At 35.4% G+C, this 23966-nt stretch overlaps 1 protein-coding gene and 1 non-coding gene across 2 annotated transcripts in view; one reads left to right on the top strand and one right to left on the bottom strand.

The window, feature by feature from the left end:
• Positions 1–23966, bottom strand: part of MET (MET proto-oncogene, receptor tyrosine kinase) — an 811679-nt gene that overhangs the window by 629040 nt on the left and 158673 nt on the right. The window lies entirely within an intron of this gene.
• Positions 5244–5376, top strand: LOC126031713 (small nucleolar RNA SNORA51). Its single transcript, XR_007503551.1, has one exon. It is a non-coding gene; the product is annotated as a small nucleolar RNA SNORA51 (small nucleolar RNA).

The raw sequence follows: 23966 nt of genomic DNA, 5'->3' as shown, positions 1-23966 counted from the left end.
TTTTGATTTGCATCTCTCTGATGATTAGTAATGTGGAGCATTTTTTATGTGCCTTTTGGTCATTTGTATTTCTTCTTCTACAAAGTGTCTGTTCATTTTTTTCTCCCCATTTTTTGATGAGATTAGATTTTTTTCTTGTAAAGTTCTGTCAGTGCCTTGTTATATTTTGGATATTAGCCCCTTATCTGATGGTATTGGATGAATAGTTTCTCCCCACTCAGTGGGTGGCTCTTGTATTCTGAGCACTATTCTTTGAGCTACATAAGCTCCTCAGTCAGCTTAATATAGTCCCATCTCTTATCTTTGCTTCTACTTGTTTGGAAAGTGCTGTTTCCTTCTTAAAGATGCTTTTAAGAAGGAATGTCATGAGTGTTTTACCTACATGTTGTTCTATAATACCTTTTGGTTCAAATCTGATATCAAGGTCTTTAATCATTTGGAGTTTACCTTCATACATGGTGTTAGCTGGAGGTCTGAGTTCGCTTTTTTTGCAAGTGAGCTAATCAGTTGTGTCTCACCAACGTGTTTGATGAGACTTTCCTTGCTCCATTTAGAATTTCTTGCTCCTTTATCAAAAAATTAGGTGACCATATGTCTGGAGAACATTTTCTGAGTTCTCAAGCCCTATTCACTGATCTTGTAAATGATTAAGAAATGATTTTCTCTCACTTCGGTTACTTTGGATTTCTGGTACATGGGTAGTAATGTTCTTTTCAATCAAGATTTGCTAACAGACACTAATGGATGCTCCTCTAATAAGCCAACGTAGTTCTTATCTCCCTCTTTATCCTTAAGTTACAAAGAAGCTGCAAGAAATGACTAGTATCCTCAATATTCTAACATTTGTTATGCAATCATATTAACTAACAATTGTGGTGTACTTGCCTGTGTTTTAACAGAAATTTGGGAAGAAATTGAACAGTTTGCCTTAATATTGGTTTCAAAAATTGCTATATATATTATTGGCTCCCTCTCATAGCCAAATTACATTTTTAAATCATTCCAGTACAAATACTTCTTTTCAGGTAATAACAGATTTGTTTTTCATTAATGAAGAGCATATAAAAAATTTACATCTTGAACTAGCTTAAAATAGTTAAAGGTGGTATTTATTTCCTTTGTATCTGTTGCACTTTTGTCTTCCCCTTCTTTTTTCCTCCTTTCTAGTCCTCTCTTCCTTAAAATATCTCAAATTCATTCTCTCAAATCAACCTCTTCATATTATGAATGGAATGTTTACAGGCAGTTCCTGGTCACATGTTTTATAATTAAATTAAAAAACTCAATTTCAGGTGTAAAAAACATAGAAAAGAATCTATGTGAGCCAATTTTTTTATTAGACTAAGGAATTACAAGGTATTACTATCTATTTCAGTTCCTTATTATTTATCTTATAGAAGCCACTGACACAAAAATGTTTAATTTTTAATTATTAACATTTTGAATACTCAACATTTTATACTCAAAACATTATTGCTCTTTGGTTGAAAAACTCCAAACACCAGGGGTTGAATGAATAATATGAATAATAATAATGAATAATACAAAGGGTAGGGTATTGTTTTGCATGTGTCCCAACCAAGTTTGATTCCGATACCCCATATGGCACCCTTAGCCCTGTCAGTATTTATCCCTTAGCACAGAGCCACGAGTAAGATGCCAGGTGTGACCCAAAAACCATCCCCCTATAAAATCTTCCCAAAGATAAAGAAATATTAATTTCTTTTTAACTAATAAACATTTTAAAAATATGGGGCCTGAGCGGTGGTGCAGGGCATAAGGCATCTGCCTTGCACACTGCATTTAGACCCCCCAGCCTCCCATATGGTACCCCAAGCCAGGAATGATTTTTGAGTGTATAGCCAAGAGTAACCCCTGAGCGTCACTTCAAAATTTTAAACCTAAAACTAGAGCATGAATTGTTGAATGAATTTAGAAATGATATTAAAAAGTCCAAAGAAAAATATTAGCTACTCCTGCTACAAACCAGCATGAAATGCCAACTATATGAACACTACTTTCCTAGACAAATTAGGAAAATGTGACATAATTACATTGGAGTTTATTGAAGTAATTGGCTAGGAATCCCTGTGTATCTTGGAATAGAGAATTTTACATCAATTTTAAATAAATATTTTCTTGTGGGCAAATGCAAAAATTTCCCAGTGGTATTCATGGAATTATTATTGTGAAGCCTAGAGCAGAAGGGACTCCATTTTATCAACCTAATGTTAAGTTTCCATTTAAGGATAACAAGGCTGCCTATTTTTTTTTTTTTTTTTTTTTTTGGTTTTTGGGCCACACCCGTTTGACGCTCAGGGGTTACTCCTGGCTATGTGCTCAGAAATCGCCCCTGGCTTGGGGGAACCATATGGGACGCCGGGGATCGAACCGCTGTCCGTTCCTTGGCTAGCGCTTGTAAGGCAGGCACCTTACCTCCAGCGCCACCGCCCGGCCCCAAGGCTGCCTATTTTATTCTCGATAAACTTTATAGATTCAGGTCTGATTTCCAGATCTTTGATCCATTTTGAGTTGACTTTTGTATAAGGAGTGAGATATGGGTCGATTTTCACTTTCGTGCATATGAGTTTCCAGTTGTACCAACACCATTTGTTGAATAGGCTTTCTTTGTTCCATTTCATATTCTTGCCTCTTTTATCAAATATTAGTTGGCTATATATCTGGGGGTTTATGTCTGGGAATTCTGTTCTAATCCACTGGTCTGAGGTCCTGTCTCTGTTCCAGTACCATGCTGTTTTTATACTATGGCCTTTATAGTATAGTTTCAAGTTAGGTAAGGAGATACCTCCCAACTTCTCATTTTTCAGAATGTGTTTAGCTATCCTGGGTCTTCTATGGGTTCCAAATGAATTTATAATTGATTGTTCTAGTTCTTTAAAGAATTGTGTCTGGATTTGATAGGTATTGCATTAAATCTATATAGCAAGTTTGGGTAAAATAGTCATTTTGACTATGTTAATTCTAGCCTACCATGAGATGGGGATTTCTTCCATTCTTTAGATCATCTTCAATTTCTTTCTGAAGTGTTTTGAAGTTTCCCTGTATAGATCTTTCACTTCTCTTGTAAGGGTTGATTCCTAGTATTTGATATTTTTTGATACTATCTTAAATGGAATTGTATTTTTAATCTCTCTCTCCTCAACTTCATTGTTTGTATATAAAAACGCTACTGTCTTTTGTGTATTGACTTTGTATCCAGCCACTTTACTGTATTGGTTGATTGTTTCTAGTAGTTTTTCTGTGGATTCTTTAGGGTTTTTGATGTATATCATCATATCATCAGCAAATAGAGCTAGCTTGTGCTCCTCTTTCCCTACTTGAATTCCTTTGATTCCCTTCTCTTGTCGGATTGCTATTGCTAGGACTTCTAAGGTTATATTGAATAAGAGTGGAGAGAGTGGACAGCCTTGCCTAGTTCCTGACCTTTGTGGGAATGCTTCTAGTTTCTCGCCATTAAGTATAATGTTGGCTGTAGGCTTTTCATAAATAGCTGTAACTATCTTAAGGAAGGTGCCTTCTAACCCTATTTTGCTGAGTGTCTTTAACACTCGAAGACCTTTATATTAAAAGGGTCTTTGAGAATGGAGCACCAATGGCAAAAACGTTAGCATCAACTATAAACAAATGGGACTATATCAAACTAAAAAGCTTCTGCATGGCAAAAGAAACCCTACTTAATGCAAGAAGACAGCTAACAGAATGGGAAAAAATCTTTTCACTTGATATATCAGATAAAGGGCTGATATCTAGAACATACAAAGCGCTCAGAAACCTGAGTCCTTCAAAACCAAACGAAGCCATAAAAAAATGGGGAGACGAAATGAATAGACATTTCTCTGAGGAAGAGAGAAGGATGGCCAACAAACACATGAAAACATGCTCACCTTCACTCATCATCAGGGAGATCCAAATCAAGACAACAATGAGATACCACCTCACACCAGTGAGGTTGGCTCACATCAAAAAAATGGAACAACCTTTGTTGGAGAGGATGTAGTATGAAAGGAACTCTCATTCATTGCTGGTGGGAATGCCCCTTGGTCCAACATCTATGGAGAAAAGTCTGGAGAGTGCTCAAAGAACTCAGAATTGAGCTGCCATTTGACCCAGCAATTGCTCTTCTAGGCATATATCCCCAAGATGGAAGGACATTCATTCCAAAATACATATGCACCCCACTATTTATTGCAGCACTCAGTATAATAGCCAAATCTTGGAACCAACCTCGATGTCCAACAACAGATGAATGGATCATTAAGATGTGGTACATATATACAATGGAATATTACATGGCAGTTAGAAATGATACAATCACAGACTTTGCAGCAACGTGGATGGACCTAGATCATGTTATGTTAAACGAAGTAAGTCAGAAGACAAAAGAAAAACACAGAATGGTAGCACTATTCTGAAACACCTAGAATACATAAAAAACAAAAAAAGACATTGAAGAAGCATAACTGCTAGAACCACAAAGAAAGACTCCATAAACTCCATTCCCTGATCTGCACAGCCACCAAGATCTCTAGAAACAGGTCTGATTTTACCATCCAAGATAAAGTAGAAGTCTTCCACATACCACGAAAGCAGCAAGAGGAGAATAAATGATCTATTTTTTTGACGTCTTTATTTTGGTGTGGAGATTACGGTTGATGTCTCCAATATTATTTTATTTTATTTTGTTTTGTCTTTCTCTTTCTTTTTTGCACTTGAGTATGATTTGATTTCAGAACCGAGATTATTGTGTGGTGCCTGTCTTTATTGTGTGGTGCTTATCGGTTATTTAATTCGATATTTTTTTTTGTATTGTTGTGTATTTTAATTACTTTTTTCACATCCTCTCTCAAACTGAGGTTGGAAGCCTCTAGACAGGACTCTGCCTATTTTCAGTATATTTGATTTTTGATTGAGAAGAGGACATATTAGGTGATGGGTATTCCCCTGATTCAATGTGAATATGTACCCAAAATACTACAGTGAAAGATATGTAAGCCATTATGAAAAAAAAATTGTGTTTTTAATCAGAAACTTTCTTTGACTTACATGTATTATTATTATATTAATTATATTATATGTTATGTTATGTCACTATATTATGTTATATTAGTTTACCTTATTATGTTAATCAATTTTGTCCTTTAAATGAATTCTTACTTAAAAAAAAAAAAAAAACAACTTTAGTTTGCCCTGAAGAAAAAAAAAATAATTAAAAGATAAAATAAGGCCTCCCAATTCTTACCACAGGCTGTGTTCTTTACACTGGCTGTATAGAAAGAGGAGGTACAGTAAAGGCACCCCATATACACCTCAACACAGGCCCCTTGCCGGGTATGTATTGTGAATTGGGGGACAAAAAAAAAAAAAAAAAAAAAGGATAACAAGGCTATTTCCATTTAAAAGCCTACCAATTTCTACCATTTCTATCCCTACCAATAATAACACAGACCACAAGGCCCTAAAAAGCACAATATTCTGCCCTAGACACCTAGCCATAAAAGGACATGATGACATACCCTAGAAACATCCTAGACAACAGCCAATCAAATTGAATGTCAAGACTTCCTCCTCTAACCTTATATAGATTGGTTTGTGACCTTGGGGCAGGGTTGCCTCCTGCAGGAGGTGGACCTGTTGGTCAGTTTGTAGCTTGTTGATAGATGAAATAAAGCTTTTTTTTTTTTTTTTTTTTTTTTTGCTTTATTTCAATTGTGTGATTTTGTCTGACTCCAGAGGCTAACAATTATCTGTGGCAAAGCTCTTTCTAATAGAATGATAATACTTAAAAACAAGGCAGACTTGTCCAGTGCTACTCAGTAATTAAAATATATAATTAAAATTAAAATATATGTGAATACATTCTGTGGATTAAGACCCATAAGTACTGCCCTTGACTCTATCTTCCCCAACCTTGCTCACATCTAGTCAAGCATAATCTCAATATTGATAGTTGAGATTTTGGAAAGGTAATTAGGTAATAGGAGCCTTCATGAATGGAATTAATATCAATATACAAAAGCCCCATCCTAAAAGAAAGAAAAAAATGGGTTATTCTTGAATCTCTGGTATACCAAAAACAGCCTCTCCCTTAATTCTTAATTCACTGACACCTTACTTTTGAATTCCTCAAGAGCTGTTAGAGAGAGAAATAAAATATTTTTGCTTCGTTTGTTTATACCGCCTATACCATAGAATTGATACAGTACTATAAAGGTAATCAAAAGGAACAAGATGTATACCAAACTTTAGACAAATGCTATAAACTCTTGGCAGCAATTTATTTTCTAAATTTTGTAATGGTGGTTTTTATAATTAGGCAACAGTGCAGTGATTTAGAACAAAAATAAGTAAATAAATAAATAAAAGAAAGGGAAAGAGGGAAGTTGACTTAGTTGGGAGACAGTGTCTTGTGTAGTTTCCACCAACTCAAAACTTTTGAGTATTTTATTTATTCCACATTAATTGTAACAGAGTTTCTTGCTTTAATAGGGTGTGGATACTTAGTAGTAATAGTAATTGAATTTAATAATAAAATATTCTTTATTGTTTTGTTTCAATAAAGCAAAATCATTTTTATTGGATAAAATTTACTTAGATGTGAGGGGAGAGAAAGAGAGGCATGCGTATGTGGCCAAAAGAGAGCATGGGCTTCTCCAGAGTTGGAAAATGTTGGCAAAAAGACAGAGAAGGGCCCGGAGAAATAGCACAGCGGCGTTTTCCTTGCAAGCAGCCAATCCAGGACCTAAGGTGGTTGGTTCGAATCCCGGTGTCCCATATGGTCCACTGTGCCTGCCAGGAGCTATTTCTGAGCAGACAGCCAGGAGTAACCACTGAGCACCGTCGGGTGTGGCCCCAAAACAAAAAAACAAACAAACTAACAAAAAAGACAGAGAGACAGACATGTTCAAGGGGGATCGCAAGCTTGAAAGAACTATAAAACATGCTAATAAATGGCCATTTAGTTATTTTTAACTTAAAAATTAACAAAATTTCTCTCTATCAAAACTAGTTTTGTTTGTATATACCATTGTTTAAGAGCTTGATATACTATGGCTAATGGGAATGTATTTTTAAAATTTCTTCTGAACTTTAATCTATATATAAATTTCTGGTAAGCCTCTAGGTGAACAAAAGTTACTCATTTATTTTTTCACACATTGAATCTGTCCTAAAAAGGGATGGCACTAGCCTATTGGTCACTATTTTAGTGTAGTGCTTGCTGCAATAATAGCTGAATAAGAGGGGGAAATCAATTGTAATTCTGAGAGAGATGTAGAGTTTTTTTTCACTCAGGCTTTTAATCCTTGGATGAAAACCTAGTCTGGAATGCGTTCTGAGAGGCATTTGCTTCTACCATAAGAGGATGTAGTAACTCCTAGCCGCCCATCATTTAAACAAATGGATTAGTCAAAAGAATGATGTGAGAGATATGCCAAATAAGGCCAGCATGTTCTTTTTAGATACATGAAAAGTAAATTATGCAATAAAATTTCAACTGTTTTTGACAAGACACAGAATATATATCAGTAATAGTATGCCTTTGAAAATTCCAAGAATATCAAAAGCAAATAAGTTACTTGACTTTTATCCTTTTTAAGATTACATTTTTTTAGCAACTTATAAATACAGTGTTATATTCAAAATATGTATATGATTATATTATCTTGTTGTTCCTCCCTTTGTTGAATTAACGGGAAATAAACCATTATTTCAAGTTATACATTTCACTGCTCACAGCAGGCTACTAATTCCATTCAATTTAATTCAACTCAATTCAATATTTCCTGCTGAGCGTTCATTCCTTTCTTAGGCAATATGGAATAAAGTTCCTAAAATGTAAGTAAGCCTTAAAAGTCCCAGTCTGAAAAATAAAATAGAAAATAGGTCAATAGAAATTACAAGCAATACAAGTTATAAGTGGTATAAGCATAAAGTTTAAAATGAAATATAGATAAGCACGTTTATAACAGTTCTGTACATAACTGCAAAGCCCTGGGAATAACCAGAGATGGAGAAGTTAAATAATTTTTTGTTTATAGAAAGTAATTTAACATTAAAAATAAATAAACATAGAATTAGATGTCTTATCTATGCAATATTCTATATTTGATGTAGGTCTTTTTCATGAGTGATGAGGTATCATAATACTGCTTAAACTACTGAAAACAATGATTATGCAGTATTATTGTATTCTTATTTCCAAGAAAATATGCAAAAGCAACCAAGTTTAATGTCATTTAATTGGAAGCCATGCTTTTTTTTATTTTTTGTTTTTTTTTGGGGGGGGGAAGGTCACACCAGGTGATGCTCAGGGGTTACTCCTGGCTATGTGCTCAGAAATTGCTCCTGGCTTGGGGGACCATATGGGATGCCGAGGATTGAACCCAGGTCCATCTTGGGTCAGCCGCATGCAAGGCAAACGCCCTATCACTGCTCTATCGCGCCAGCCCCTAAACCATGCTTTTTGGCTGGTGGGGGTGGGGTTTAAAAAAAAGTAAAAAAATAAAAAAGGAATAAACAGGCTGGAGTATAGCTGGTAGGGTGCTTACCTTGCATATAGCTGACTCAGTTTCAATCTTCAAGATGTCAGAAGATTCCCCCCAGTAATGACTGAGTGCAGAGCCAGGAGTAATCAATCCCTGAGCAGCTCCAAACCTGGAAAAAAAAAATAAAATGAATAAACAATAGCTATATATAGTATATTGTGTTTGAGTAACTAGATACCTCTATTAAGGAAATAAAAGTTTCCTAGGCTAGAAAAAAATGCAGGGCTTAAATAAAGCACTTGCCTTGCATGTATCTAGTCTGGTTCAATCTCTGGCATACCATATGATACCCATAGCACTACCAGTAGTGATTCCTGAGCACAGATACAGGAGTAAATCCTAAACACTGTCAGTTGGCCCTCCAAAACAAACAAACAAAAAATAATAATAAAAGAAAAAAAGGCTAAGAGGGGTCAAACAAACAAAAAATAATAATAAAAGAAAAAAAGGCTAAGAGGGGTCGGAGAGATAGTACAGCGGTAGGGCGTTTGCTTGGCAAGCAGCAGGCCCAGGACTGACAATGGTTCGAATCCCAGCATCTCATATGGACCCCTGTGTCTTCGAGGAGCGATTTCTGAGCACGGAGCCTGGAGTAATCCTTGAGCGTTGTAAGTGTGACCCCCCAAAAAAAAACCAAAACCAAAACCAAACAAACAAAAAACAAGCTAATGTGATCCCTCTAGCATAGTCAGGAGTAGCCCCTAGGCGCCACTGGACATGACCCAAACAGCTTTCCCAATAGTAATAAAAGTAGGTCCGGGAGCCAGAGAAATAGCATGGAGGTAGAGCATTTGCCTTGCATGCAGAAGGATGGCGGTTCAAATCCCGGGATCCCATATGGTCCCCGGAGCCTGCCAGGTGCGATTTCTGGCATAGAGCCAGGAGTAAACCCTGAGCACTGCTGGGTGTGACCCAAACAAACAAACAAACAAAAGAAGTAGGTCCAGTCTATGTACAATATGAATTTATATATTTACCAATATAAATTGAAAAATCTAAAGGAAATTATTTAAGTAGTATAAGAAAACATAGGAAAAACTTTTTTAAAAATTAAAATAGCATGCAGCCAACCTTGGTTCATTCCCCAGCATTTTATATACCCCCCCCCCAAGAATCATCATGAATAATCATTGAGGACAGAGTCAGGAATAAGCCCTGAGCATTATCAGGTGTGGCCCCAACACAAATAATAATAATGAAAAGATAAATGCTAAGGTGAAAAAAGAAGGCAGATATGAGTAGTCATATAAGTGTATATATGATTCCATTTATTTGAAATATACAATTTAAATAAATTCATAGAGACATAATGCCAAATTCAGAGGCTGGAAAATGAGAGAAATGGTGATAAATTGCCTAAAATGGATACTGTGTTTTACTTTCAAGTGATTATTTGAAAGGGAGTAGTTGCTTCTGGGAAGTGATATTGTGGAAGAGTGAGTGTGAAACCATGAATCTTCACTTGGAATAATTTTTCTGCTTACCATATTTAAGTATCACTGTGTGTGTGTGTGTGTGTGTGTGTGTGTGTGTGTGTGTGTGTGTGTTACCAAGGATCAAGGTCAAATCTCATATGACAAAGCATGAGCTCTAACACTGTGCTTCATTCCTTGCCCAGAAGTTTGTTTGTTCTTTTATTCTGTATGAATGACCAAGAGAATGACTTAGAAGTGAGAGAGAGGCAGTGACGACACAAGGCATTCACTGGATATGGATGTTTGAGACTGTAATCATGACATAGAAGAACTCTTGCTGTTGGACTGAGAGAACACTTTGACAACACAAGTAAGACTTCAGGCAGCATGGGCAGCCTGCTTCTCTGGGTAGCATTTCTCACCTGCTTTATGCCTTAAGTTTAATTACTTTGGGAGGGAGATTGTCACACTATTTGTGTCCCAGTGCTTCTCCCACCACCCAGTAAACAATTGCCCTACAGGTATTTGAACTCATCATACTCAGTGTAATTCTGCTCTATTTTGGACCCTTTTCTGTTAACATCCTGGAATTTGATGTTTATGGGGCTAGGTGAGGATCCCATATTGAACATTGGGGATGGGCTTGAGCACTCTAGAATTCCTGAACCTGGATATAAATGGAATGGAGATCTCTACTTTATGTACAAGATTGTAGATAAGTCACTTGGATGATGTGTTTAATGATTATTTTCATGCCAACATGCCACTTTTAAGGAAAAGGAAAGAAAGGCTAGAGCATAGCACAGTGGTAGGGCTGTTTGCCTTGAATGTGGCCACCACAGGACGGACTTCGGTTTAATTCCTGGCATCCCATATGGTCTTCCAATCTTACAGTGGTGATTTCTGAGAAACAGGAGTAAGCCCTGAGTGCCTCCAGGTGTGACCCAAAAAAAAAACAAACGAAAGAAAGAAAGAAAGAAAGAAAGAAAGAAAGAAAGAAAGAAAGAAAGAAAGAAAGAAAGAAAGAAGAAAGAAAGAAAGAAAGAAAGAAAGAGAAGGAAGAAAGAGAAGAAAGAAAGAGAAGAAAGAGAAGAAAGAAAGAAAGAAAGAAAGAAAGAAAGAAAGAAAGAAAAAGAAAGGAGGGAGGAGGGAGGGAGAAAAAGAAAGAAAGAGGAAAGAAAGAAAGAAGAAGAAGAAGAAAAAGAAGAAGAAAAAGAAGAAGAAGAAGAAGAAGAAGAGAAGAAGAAGAAGAAGAAGAAGAAGAAGAAAGAAGAAGAAAAGAAAAACGAAAGACATTTTACTTAGGAAATTTGTGTAAGAATTAAGAAAATGTTCAAAATTGATTTTTTTCCACTCCTTTTTTAACCTAATTTATATGAAGATACCAAGTCTATTTTTTTTCTTTTGAAAATGCTATTATTTATTATTGGCTTCATGCTTAGTGGTACATGTTAGAGTTAACTTGGTGAGAAAACAGAAAACTTCAGAATCTTATTGGTACATAAAATCAACATTGGTTCTTTGGATTGGATTGAAACAAAATAATTATTTGCTTACATTTTAAGTTCAAAAGATACTTTTCTTTAATTGGAAAGCCTTGAAAATAAAAATACAATATAGATGTTTATGGAACTCTTTTGAGGCATAACAGTTTAACTATTTCTCTTTGTGTCCTATTTATTAAACTGCTAGATCTGGCAAGGAAAGCACCGAGTTTGAAAATGGTAAAAGAAGAAAGAGTTTTGGTGCCACCTAATGGACAAGTGTAGCATTTTCTATTTTCCACAATAGACTATATCCTTCATATCAACTTCACTGAACATTAATATAAACCTATAATAGTTATTTCAGCATATATACTTGAGTTTTCTTTTTCATTTTAGTAACTATAACATAACTGAAGTATGTGTGTTCATATTTTATGTATGTATAGATTGGATGAATTTGGTGGTAATTTAGTAAAATTACAGAATGCGGTTTAATTTTTTTGTTTTCGGGTCACAACCTGTGGCGCTCAGGAGTTACTCCTGGCTCTGCACTTAGAAATTGCTCCTGGCAGGCACAGGGAACTAACCATATGGGATGCCAGGATTCGAACCACCAACCTTCCTGGGTTGGCTGCATGCAAGGCAAACATCCTACCACTGTGCTATCTCTCCGGCCCCTACAGTGTAATTTTCGTTAGCTCAGTTGTAATCTAAGTATCAAACTTTTTTTCTTAGAAGAAAATTTTAATTTATTAAAGTTTTAGGAATATAATATATGAATGTGGCCACCACATATGGATTATGAATACTGAATTTTGGGTTATTTTTCTCTGACCAATAAAAAATCAATAATTTGAATAAACATAGGGCTCTACTTGGGGATTGATTTTAGGACCATATGTGGTACTAGAGATTGAAGCAGGGTTTTAGTGTGCATTACCAACAAACTAATTTCTCTCTATTGTATTGTTTTCATTTAAAATACAGGCCAATATTGATTTTTGTCTCTTTACTCACTGATGAAGAATTCATGTTACATCCTAACTGCTAATGATAGATGTTAGGAAAAAAGCATTTTTGTAACTTTACAAGTTCTAGAAAAATAAAAGAGAACATAAACAACTTTGTAACTGTGTATATCATGTTGATTTAATTTATCTAAAAAGGAAAAGAACGGGCCGGGCGGTGGCGCAAGAGGTAAGGTGCCTGCCTTGCCTGCGCTAGCCTTGGACGGACCACAGTTCGATCCCCGGCGTCCCATATGGTCCCCCAAGCCAGGAGCAACTTCTGAGCACATAGCCAGGAGTAACCCCTGAGCATTACCGGGTGTGGCCCAAAAACCAAAAAAAAAAAAAAAAAAAAAAAAAAAAATTTCTAAAGGGGCCGGGCGGTGGCGCTGGAGGTAAGGTGCCTGCCTTGCCAGCGCTAGCCTAGGACGGACCGCGGTTCGATCCCCCGGCGTCCCATATGGTCCCCCAAGCCAGGAGCGACTTCTGAGCGCATAGCTAGGAGTAACCCCTGAGCGTCACAGGGTGTGGCCCAAAAACCAAAAAGAAAAAAGGAAAAGAACAAAAGCACCCACAATCCCATGCATAATATAAACCATGTTCGTTGTTTATCACATACAACTGTGTAAATTGCAGTTCACTACTTCTAATTTTTCAGCACTATAAAATTACTAGAGAGATTACTGGAAGATTTTTTGCTAAAATCTCCCTACACACGAATTTTTTTTTTCAGAGCCACACACAAAGTGCTCAGAAACAACGTGCTGGACATCAAATCTGGGTGGTCATGCACTCTCTTCGAGCTTCTTAGCTATTTGTTAATAGAAGATTTGGAACATAAGCATAAACACCATGCCTCACTTCCTTCCTTCCTTCCTTCCTTCCTTCCTTCCTTCCTTCCTTCCTTCCTTCCTTCCTTCCTTCCTTCCTTCCTTCCTTCCTCCTTCCTTCCTTCCTTCCTTCCTTCCTTCCTTCCTTCCCTTCCTCCTCCCTCCCTCCCTCCCTCCTTCCTCCCTCCCTCCCTCCCTCCCTCTCCTTTTCTTTCTTTCTCTTTCTTTCTTTCTCTCTCTCTCTCTTTCTTTCTTTCCTTCTCTTTCTTTCTTTTCTTTTTCTTTCTTTCTTTCTTTCTTTCTTTCTTTCTTTCTCTTTCTTTCTTTCTTTCTTTTCTTTCTTTTCCTTTCTTTCTTTTCTTCTTTCTTTCTTTCTTTCTTCTTTCTTTCTTTTTCTCTTTCTTTCTTTCTCTCTTTTCTCCTTTCTTCCTTCCTTCCTTTCTTTCTTTCTTTCTTTCTTCTTCTTTTTTCTTTTCTTTCTTTCTTCTTTTCTTCTTTTCTTCCTTTCCTTTTCTTTCTTTTCTTTCTCTTTCTTTCTTTTCTTTCTTTCTTTTTCTTCTTTCTTTCTTTCTTTCTTTCTTTCTTTCTTTCTTTCTTTCTCTCTTTCTTCTCTTTCTCTTCTTCTCTCTTTCTCTCTTTCTTTCTTTCTTTTCTTTCTTTCTTTCTTTCTTTCTTTCTTTCTTTCTTTTCTTTCTTTTTCTTTCTTTCTTTCTTTTTTTCTTTCTTTCTTTCTTTCTTTTTTTTCTTTTTTCTTTCTTTCTTCTTTCTCTTCTTTCTTCTTTCTTCTTTCTTTCTTTCTTTCCTTTCTTTCTTTTCTTTTCTTTCTTTTCTTTCTTTCTTTTTTTTTCTCTTTCTTTCTTCTTTCTTTCTTTCTTCTTTTCTTCTTTCTCTTTCTTTCTTTCTTTCTTTTCTCTTCTTTCTCTCTTTCTCTTCTCTTCTTTCTTTCTTTCTTTCTTTTCTTTCTACTTTTTCTTTCTTCTTTCTTTTCTTTCTTTTTCTTTCTTTCTTTCTTTCTTTCTCTCTCTCTTTCTTTCTTTCTTTCTTTCTTTCTTTCTTTCTTTCTTTCTTTCTTTCTTCTTTCTTTCTTTCTTTCTTTCTCTTCTCTTCTCTCTCTCTCTCTCTCTCTCTCTCTTTCTTTCTTTCTTCTTTCTTTCTTTCTTTCTTTCTTTCTTTTCTTCTTTCTTTCTTTTCTTTCTTTCTTTCTTTCTTTCTTTCTTTCTTTCTTCTCTTTCTTTCTTCTCCTTAAAAAACTCACACCTGGTTCAAGGAAGAAAATTTGCTGTTTACTTTCTTTAGATTCCATAAAACCCATAGACTCCTAATATAGTGCTCATTCATTGAGTATGTTATTACAATTTATTTTTAATTAAAGGCAGTTTACCATTTTATCATAATGTTATAATTTCAGTTTGTTTTCAGGAAAGGAACCTAGAAGCTCAAGACCTGATAGATGATACTTTATGGTGTAGACTCCTTTTACAGTGCTCATTACCATATTGCTTAGTATTCTAGACTTGAAAAATATGGGGCTGGGCGGTGGCGCTAAAGGTAAGGTGCCTGCCTTGCCTGCGCTAGCCTTGGACGGACCGTGGTTCGATCCCCCGGTTTCCCATATGGTCCCCCAAGCCAGGAGCAACTTCTGAGCACATAGCCAGGAGTAACCCCTGAGCGTTAACGGGTGTGACCCAAAAACCAAAAAAAAAAAAAAAGAAAGAAAAATATGATCGTTTTAAGAATGCTATATACACAATCTAACCCAGGGAACCTTTCTTCTGTAAAGTTTACCCTTACCAATGATTGCCTAGAAAATGGAAAACCTCTCTGTCTGATTTGCCGGCTTAATATATTTTAAGTGTCTGACCCTCTCCACCTGGGCCAGCTTTTCAACTGCAACCTATAGATTGATCTTCAGTGTCTGTCTGTGTGTGCATGTGTATGTATGTGTTGGCCACCTCAATGTCTGTCTAATCGCCATCTGTAATGAACATGATATCTGTCTATATTGTATATAGTCCTTCTTCCTGTTATATTTATAACCCTTCCCTCCTTGCTTACCACTTTACAAATTATTTTCTATCCCTTCTCTCTCTCACCCTAAATCTATTATTTCTCTTTATTTAACCCTTTTACACTTAGTTGTTAACTCCTCAGGAACTGGAACATTTCCCCATCCCAACCAGCTCTCAAAGTGAAAAGACTGATTCCCAGCCTGTCTTGTCTCAGCTCAAGAAGAAGCTGCCATTGCCACTTCAGCTCATTTTCTCTTGGCTGCCCCTCTTCTCCCACCTCCCTTTACTGTGGACTGTTGCTCTCTAGTTCTCGGGGTCGGTTTTTGAGAAACTCCCAGCTTGAGGACATTTTCTGACCACTGACTGTTGGGAGTCATTTTTCAAACTCCACAGGACCATGAAGCTGTGCTGTGGATTTTATTCCCTGACCCAGATTTTTTCAAAAGACTTAATGAGGATATGTATATTTCCTTCGTATATCCCTCTAGAAGTATTTCTTTAATATATATATATAAAATCTTACTGTCTATTTCCTAACGTAAAATTAGTTTTCTCCCATTCTTTTCTTAGGATCTGTTCAGTAGGAAATTCTAGCAGATAAGTTTCTCTTGGGTTCTGAGTTCATGTAAGAACCATGTTATAGGGATGTTTAGCTTGCTATTTTTACTCCCATATACACAAGTAGTATCATGTGGCATTGTTCCTTTTTGCATAGGCACACTAAAATGCAGAAATCTTACATTTGGCAAGATGTTCCTATCTAATATTCATATACTTTTTACTGAAGTGGGGCCTTATACCCTGAACATTTGTCATAGTGACTTGGCTTAGGCTTAAGAAAATCAGGGATTGGCCATTCACCACTGAATCTCAAATTAGATCCCATCTATGGAACCAGCATGGTTTTCTGCACCAGCACCAGGAATCAAACTTCTACTAGGGCAGGCCCTAATGCTGCCCTGACATAGACTTGTTCCAGAGTTGGTTCATATGAGACCCTGAGGACTTGGAAACAGCAAGAACTTGCTTTCAGGGCAGATTTCTCTGCCTTGACCATAACAGTTAGACGAAACCCAAAGTGGCTCTATAACACTAACTTCAACATAGGATATGTGCAAAAATCAGGATCTCTAATTACAGAAACTTGACTGTGACAATTATGATTGAGAACTTTTACTGGGACCACAAAGAAAGACTTTAGTTCTTAGTATTACCAGAGCCTGTTGTTGGTCTTATGGCAGGATGTTTCATGGTAGGGTCTCCCTTAATTTAGGCTAAGGTTTTTCATTTCTATTTTCCTCGACTTTTGCTGAGCCTATGCAAAAACAAAACAAAACAAAAACAAAACCAAAAAAAAAAAACAACCTGCCACACACGCTGTGCGCGCACGCGCACACCCACACCCACACCCACACCATTTTTCTTTTTAAATTTTATTTATTTATTTATTTTTAAATAGGGGCTCTTGCCTTTTTCATAGAATCTTTAGATACAAATCACCTCATATTTCTGCATTTTTAAAAAATAAAACTAAGAAGAAAGTAAAAAAGAAAGGATGAGGGCCAGGAACCAAGTGGTCTCCTGTGCATTGGTGGAGAAAAAAAGGATAGAACTAAATATTCAGAAATCACTCCTGGCAGGCACGGGACCATATGGGATGCCGGGATTTAAACCACCATCCTTCTGCATGAAAGACAAACACCTTACCTCCATGCTATCTTTCCAGCCTCTTTTCTACTTTTTTTAATGTCATGTACTGGAGAGTTTGAGATTGACTCAGAAACTTTCTTTCATGTAGAGTTAATGAGTATATAGTTATTGGTGTTTAAATCATACCACAGTAACCTTTACTAAGGCATGATATTGTTGTGTTGTTTTGTTTTGAGGCCACACCTGGCAGCACTCAGGCATTAATCCTGGCTCTGCACTCAGAAATCACTCCTTGCAGGCTGGGGAACTGTATGGGATACTGGGAATCAAACCTACGTCTGTCCTGGGGTTGGCCGAATGCAAGACAAACACCTACCTCTGTGCTATCTCTCTAGCCAGACACATGATATTGTTAACAGTAATAATCTCACTTTTTTCTCTTTTTTGCCTGACAACTCTTGACTAATTTGAAAGCTGTTCTAATGAGTCCATGTTTTCTAGTTGCAAGATTTGCTAAGAAGTAAAGGAGGTAAAAAAATTTGCAGGGAGTGGATATTCCAAGTGATTTTGAAAAGACTCCACCAAAGGATGAGTGGGCTTTTGTAGAAGCAGGAAGCTAAATCTAGAAGTCTTATTGTGAAGACATTCTAACTTAATTTAGAATAATCTTCTTTGATTTTTACTCTCCACTATTTAATTTTTGACTTATGGAATTAAGAATAAATTACAAAGATCAAATGATTTAATGTTGGAATTTTGTTGCATTTAGTAGTATGATATTAAATGTTTAACTACCAAGATTCAAGGGAAAACAAAAGTGGTTTCTTTTAATGTTTACTAGTTCTTATGTGACTCGTTCTTTTTAATAGATGATTTTAACTTCTTGAAATGACATCTAAAAGACATTAGCAGCTTTCTTTTGTGAGCTAGTCCTACCCAACTTTAACAGCATAAAAATTCATTACAACCTAAATTACTCTCTGGCCTTTGTTTTGAATAGGAAGTACTGTTAGCTATGACTATTTTACTATGATAGTTCTAATAATTTTAACTCTTTTCCTGATCTTGTTTTAAAAATTAATTTTACTCCACCTTTGACTCTATCATTTTAAACCTTTTCTTCTTCAGAATGTGTATTCTTTGCTTATAAAATCTCTATCTATAAAGCAGTTTGTATGCCAGGCTATTCTGATAACTCCTTTTGACAGTGTTATTCATTGTTAATAGCTCTTTAAAATTTTAACATTCTAATCTAACATATAAAACAGATCAGTAGAATATTTTATTTGCCCTTTGACATTTTTTAATCATTTTATACCAATTCCCAAAACACTTTATATTCTTGAAAATTAGTCAAATTTTATCTGTCATATGATATAAATGGTAATTTTTGAGTTTGTGGTATAGTGCCCAAAATCTGCTTCATACATATATCCCTGATCAATCAACCTTATGTTAATCAAATAGGATGTTAGAACTAAATGTTATACTAGTTTAAGCTCCTCATTTTATTGAAGAAGGACTTTGAGACTATAGAGTTTAATTTGTTTAAATATTATGCAGTTTGTTGGTAATAATCAGATGTAGATCCTGTGCTCACAAATTTTATTTAATAATTATTCCCATGTATTATATTTTATATTTTTCTCTGAATATCATAACATAGAAAGAATAGATTTTAGTGCCCATGTTTTACACACAGTGCAGGGTAGACTGAGGAATTTCTAACAATTTACCTGAGGTTACAAAAGTACTGTAATGGTAACTGATTTTTTTGTACCTAACCCAGAGCTATAAGATATCATATTTTCTGATTAATTTATTAAATTATATTGTAAGATAATATTGTTTCTTCATTCTTAAATGTGTGATTTTTTAACTATCCCTTACATCTTCATGCCATTTTTTAATAAAATAGGCACTGAGCACTCTCACTCAGGTTCCTGGAAGGAAACAGAAGCCAACTCAGATGGTTCAAGAAGATTTACAAGAGTTTCCTTAAAGTTTCCACAAAATTAGGATAAAAACTCTTAAGGAAGTCATAAGACTCAAATAAAGGTGTTGGAGAGTTAGTTCTTTAGAGAGCCTCTGAAAAAAAATCAAAACTGATGTTTCTATTTCTCTCCTAGATTTGAGTACATGCTAACAATTCTTGGCATACCTTGGTTTATAGGTGTGTCACTTCAGTTTCTGGCTGTATGTTCACACAAAGTTCTTTTCACTTCTGATGCCCTGTCTTCTTTTAATATATAGGCTCATTGGATTTAAGGATCATACTTATAGTCATGGTGAGCTTATCTCCAAATCCATAGCTTATTCCAATTATGGTCACATTCTAAGGTTCTGGCTAGGCCAAACATTTTTGTTTGTTTGTTTTGGAGCCACTCTAAAAAATACTAAAGAATTACTCCTGGATCTATTCTAAGGAATTTCTCCTTGTTTAGGGATTGACCCTATATTGGCTTTATGTAAGGCAAATCCTTTTACACTGCCCTGTATACTCTAGCCCTGACCAAATATTTTTTGTTTGATTTTTCAGGTGTTTGTGTATTTGTGTGTGTTTAGTGATCAGCTTTGTTTACAGAATAGCATAAGAGACAGACAGTATCTTGACAAAAATCTGCAAGATCTATGTCTTAAATAAAACATATTGATCTTTAAACCTTTGTTTCCTCTTACTGCATTGAGGAGAATATAAGATCATATAGGTGACATTGGTATATTCCCACTCAAAACTCTTTCTTAGCCCTTAAAAGCAGTATGGATTATTGGCAACTGTTTCTTTAGTATTTCTCTAAAATGATTTGCAACTACTTGTTCGCTCACTAATTCAGAGAAGTTATAACTGAGCTGTGAATTTTATACTTAATTCAAGTTTATTGTGCCTTCATTGAAAATTCCAACTAGACATGGTCTGTTTAATTTAAAATTTCTTCTTTCTTGTGACTGTTGAATTTGTTGTAGAATTTTCTTTCTAGGTCCCCTATATTCTAGGACTTCACAGTATAGTCATATGAGAGTGAGTCAGCAGTTTAATCCCAATATTTACCTCACCACTACCCAGGGACTTTCTAACAAGAACTAGACTGTTATCAGTTTTATTGTTACTAAAATAGAATAAAGGGGAACTACATTAAGAAGAGAGAAGTGAAGAATACCAATTGCCCATGCCTTGATATATTTTTTAAGTATAAACTCTACTGTAGATTGACTTTTTGAAAACATATGTTTTCAGAAGAAAAATTGTTTATAGGATATTTATTTATTTTGTTTTTATCTCTCTTATTCTAATTAACTTTTTGCTTGCCAAAATTTGTACCCACCCCTTATAATTAGTATTTATTTAGAAAAAATAATGTAGTCAATACTACTGAAGATGTCTATGAACTAAAAAGTTTAAACATGCATAGACCAGTGATGGTCATGCTGGCTAACATTTTTATTTTCAATTTAAGTCCGCAGAATAAACAGGATTATTGAGGGCCTCAATAATTATAATGACTTACTTGCTTGACTCATTTCTAAATTCACAGTCTGAGCACAAAAAAGGCTTCTCTTAACATTAATATCCTAAAAAGGAGAGATTTCTAATTCTGAATCAATATATTTTTAATACTTAGAATATGCTTCATAGATAGAGTGAAAGCAAAGGTTTTGTTGTCTGATCTAAACAATGCATGGACTATGACTTAATATTTGCTTAAATAGCAGTGCCAACAAAAATGATTATTTTGGTATGTTATATGCAACTATGAAATGCTGAGAGATATCAGTTTATCTTCTGACTATATATTATAAGTTTTGGTAAGATATTTTAATTTTTTAATGTCTCTATGGCCTAAAATTCAAAATGAGAATTATATTATCTTTCTAATGTAGTATAATCATGAAAGGAAATATATTTTAATTTCATATCATTACTAAAGGAAATTTTTGTGCAGTATTTCTAATATTATATATCTCATAAAACTATAGCCATCTGATGAAAATATTTCTTATATATTTACTTTTATTTATTTATTTGGTTTATTTTGGCCATACTGAGTAATATTCAGTAATTACCTCAGACAGTGCTCAGAGGACTATCTGGAGTGTTTGGACTTGAACCACATGCAAGCAAGCAGTCTACTCCTGGTACTATCTCTTTGGTCCCTCTACTTCTGTTTATTAATAATCAAGATTTTAAAGTAATCACAATAAGCTAAACACATTTGTTTTTTAGTGTTGATGATGATATTGTGATAATTGGTGCAAAAGTCAGCTAGCATATTTTTCAATCTTTCTCTGAAAAAGGGGTTTTCCTTTGAGGATACGAACCGTAGCAATTTATTAAAATGTCTACTTCATGAGTAAAAGTGAAGAGTATAAGAATATGTCATGTAAAATTTACTTTTAACTCCTTTAACCTTCTTTTACTTTTTTAACTTCTGAACTATTGATAATTTAAACAATTATATATGGAAGAATAAAAGTAGTTTTAATAATATTTTATTTTTTTATTTACTTTAAAAAAATTTTTTTTTTTGCTTTGGGGATCATACCTGGCAGTGCTCAGGGGTTATTCCTGGCTTTGTGCTTTAGCATCTCTACTGATGTGCCTTGGGGGATCATATGGGTTGCTGGGTAAAGCTCAGTAAAACTTTATATAAACACAAAGGCTATACATATCTAAGGGTAAAAGATATATGAGCATGGAATCTTCATAGTGCATGGATTGGTTTTCATGACTTATTTTATATATAATACCCTAAAACTATTATTTGATTTCCCTATCTATAAAGTATTGAAAACTTTCCCTGTAGGTCTCATTGTAAGTGTCACCATGATCCCTTTTCTTCTTCACTGTTAAGAAAAATCCTGAGTCTCAGTGAATGACATAGCATATTGGTTAGATATTTGTTTCCCACTTACCCTCAAAGACTGTCCACAGGGGTGGGAGAAGATATGGTATTAGTTTCAAGGGTGACAGAACTGAGGCACTGACTTTGAATGAAAGCTCCTCTTGAGAAGGGCAGATTGCTCACAGCAGTTCAGAAGCACTTTTTCTCTGTTCAGTTATACGAACACAAAAAACCTTGCCCAAACCACTGTATATTAGGTACCCTGCTAAACTAATCAGTCCACAAGTGAATATAACACTATCACCAGAGAGGAAGCTGTTTCTGAAAAAAAATATAGTTATGGGCTCTTTATTACTCTGAGTGTACAGTCTTGACAGCTGGTGGGGGCCCTCAGAACCACCAGAGATATTTCGACATTTCTAGATGTTTATTCATTGTGATTTAGCTGTCTGATCTGTAGCAGCTTTAGTAGATTCAGAAGTTTACTACAGTTTGGGAAGTATCTAATGGCACCTTGCTTCAAGGACTAGACTCACATCAGTCTCAACATTTGCCTTGCTCAGTCTTTGTTACCGATAACCTGGATTAGGCCTCTCAGCCCTCTTGCTGTTTACCTGAAACTTGATATAATTGTCCATATGCTGGCATATGTTTTTAAAGGATTTTTATTAGCTCCAACTTTGCTGAAGTCTAGAAAAATTCTTTTATAGTAGAGAATTTGGTATCTATAAATCCAGTCACTAGTTACAGTCCTATTAATAATATGTAATGAAGGGGAAATTTTTTTGTAGCAATAGAAATCAATAACTATGGAATATATGTGGAGGGGCATTGGAGGTTTACACCTAGAGATGCTTAGGGTCTACTCTGTGTCCAATGATCACCCTGGCTGTGCTCAGGGGATTTTATATGCTGTCAAGGATTAAACTGGGTTTGGTCAGATGCAATACAAGTGCTTGAACACCTGTGCTATTTCTCTGGACTCCTATTAAATATTTTGAAAAGTGTTATGTTACAATCTACTATTCCATTCCCTCCTGTTAAAGTATAAATCTTATTAAGAATTTGACTATTTGGGGCATTATCTTGCACTTTACAACAGATACACCAATTGTATAACATAAATCTACTTTGCCTCTTATAAGACGTTCTTATTAAATAATTCTTCTGATATCTCGGGCATATAATCACATTTTTTGAGCCTTAATGTTGCACCCATGTTTTTTCCTCATCTAGTTTATTTTAATTCCTGATCGCATCATTGAAGAGTACTTGTTGAAAATAACCAGTGTGTTGGGAATGTAGGCTGGTCCAGACAATTTTGGAAAACAATATGGATATTTCTCAAACAACTAGAAATTGAGCTTCCATATAATCTAGCAATACCACTTCTAGGGATATACCCTAGGAATCCAAAATCACCACTCAGAAAAGCCTTCTGTAGTCCTAAGTTCATTGCAGAACTACCGTATTTTCCAGCGTATAAGATGACTGGGCGTATAAGACGACCCCATAATTTTACAGTTAAAACATAGGTTTAGGCCTATATTCACTGTATCAGACAGAACGTTCCTGTGCTGCAACTGTATGTACCACAGTGAGCCAATCACAAGCAAAGGTTCAAAGGTTATACTGTAATAGACTTCCTCTCTGACTCTGGCCAATCTGAGCAGGCTTTTTACAGTGTAGATTTGGGTCCAGAACATTGTCTAATTTGCACACATTAAAAGCCTGCTTGGGTTGGCTGAGGTAGAGAGGCGGTCGGAGCAGCCTTGCAGTGACTGGTGCAGGATTGAGTTGGAAAATTCGTTTGGTGGCAATATCCAGACAATTTTTGTTTATCGGCATATCAAAACATTTTTTGGGATATACTCAGAGTATAAGACGACCCCTGATCTTCAGTTGATTTTTTTTCTTTTCAAAAGTCGTCTTATACGCCAGAAAATACAGTATTTACAATAGCAAGAATCTGGAAACAACCCAAGTGACCAAGATCAGATAACTTGCTAAAGAAACTTGGTACATCTATCCAATGGAATACTATGCAACAATTAAGAAAAACAAAGTCATGAAATTTGCTTATATGTGGAGGAAGATGGAGATTATCATACTGAGTGAAATGAATTAGGGAGATAGAATAATATCACTCAATTGTGGAGAATA

Source organism: Suncus etruscus, chromosome 1, assembly GCF_024139225.1.
Source record: "Suncus etruscus isolate mSunEtr1 chromosome 1, mSunEtr1.pri.cur, whole genome shotgun sequence".
Taxonomy (NCBI): domain Eukaryota; kingdom Metazoa; phylum Chordata; class Mammalia; order Eulipotyphla; family Soricidae; genus Suncus; species Suncus etruscus.
This window is presented reverse-complemented; position numbering and strand designations above follow the sequence as displayed.